The sequence below is a fragment of the Olea europaea genome, chromosome 4, assembly GCF_002742605.1.
Source record: "Olea europaea var. sylvestris chromosome 4, O_europaea_v1, whole genome shotgun sequence".
In the NCBI taxonomy this organism is placed as follows: domain Eukaryota; kingdom Viridiplantae; phylum Streptophyta; class Magnoliopsida; order Lamiales; family Oleaceae; genus Olea; species Olea europaea.
The window spans coordinates 18465377-18466666 of record NC_036240.1 but is presented as its reverse complement, the minus strand read 5'-3'; the positions used below and the strand labels follow the sequence as shown (position 1 = coordinate 18466666).

The 1290-nt window shown below is 29.6% G+C and overlaps 1 non-coding gene across 1 annotated transcript; it reads right to left on the bottom strand.

Annotated features, from left to right (window-relative positions):
- Positions 1–695: 695 nt before the first annotated feature.
- TRNAD-GUC lies at positions 696–767 on the bottom strand. Its single transcript has one exon. It is a non-coding gene; the product is annotated as a tRNA-Asp (tRNA).
- Between the last annotated feature and the right edge of the window lie 523 nt (positions 768–1290).

The window sequence follows — 1290 nt, the reverse complement described above, 5'->3', positions numbered from 1 at the left end:
ATAGGCAGAATTAGAATGATACCGCGAATTCTTGAACTGCGGTTTTACAGTTTTCATCTTTCCTGTTTGCTTGTTGTAACAATAGCCTAAATCCAAGTTTACTAAGTATAAGGTTTAGTTTGTGTTAAAGAATCTTGGATTTTAGGTGCTATACTTTTGTATAGAGAGGAATATCTATATCATTGCATTTTTTGTGACAATGAGCAACAACACTGCATTTTATGCGTAGATTTTCTTTGCAATTTTTGCTTTCATTTTCAATTCTTCAACTGGGGTCTTAAAGTTTTCATTTTTCACATTTTTGCTTGTTGTAACAAGTTATTGAAATTCGAGTTTAGTGAAAATTTGGTTTAGTTTGTCGTTTTTCTTGTAACAATCCTTGGATTTTTGGTGCTATACTTCTTTATAACATGGAATAGCATAGCATTTTTTGGAACAATGAGCTGCAATCCCCTTCATCTTCTCTGTATGTTTTCGTGCAATTTCAGTGTTATTCTGCAATTTTTCAAATGGGGTTTCGAAATTTTTACATGAATGGAACAAGTCTTGTTGAATCAGTTAACCACATGATCCAAAATAATTGGGCTTTTGAATATTTGATGCGGGTGACCAATGATTTTTGAAGCCACAATTGAAGCAATTTCCCAGGAAAATGAAACCCTACAGAAAAAAAAATAAAATAAAATAAAATCAAACGCCGTTGCCGGGGATCGAACCCGGGTCACCCGCGTGACAGGCGGGAATACTTACCACTATACTACAACGACTTGTTGGTCATGTTCCGAAATACTAGTTATTATCACTAGTAAATTATCCAGACAAGAAGGTATATATATATATATATATATCAGACTTGGGATTAAAAATTGATTTTTGTCAATATAAATTCGCTTAAAGATGGATGAATGTCACAAATATTTGTCTCATTTAGATTCCAATATACTTTATTTATTTCGTGCCATTATAACAATGTGGTTTTATTTTTCCATTTGTTATTTTGCTGCTTTGAATTTTGATTTTTAGGGAATTCAAATAATTTATTGCATCTGTTTTTGGTAATATGTTTTTAATGTTAGATCGATTGTCATTTTATATGTCATATTTTACCTTTTGATACGAAAATTCAACGATACAACCATATAATTTTGGAATTAGTTGAATACTTTTCAGATTAAATTAAAATAACTTCAATCATTCTTCAAATAAAATAATTTTACTTGTAAAACAAATTTTTTTCCCTGTTTTTTTAATAACGCTTTATTAAAAAATTAATTTTATAAAACTCATTTT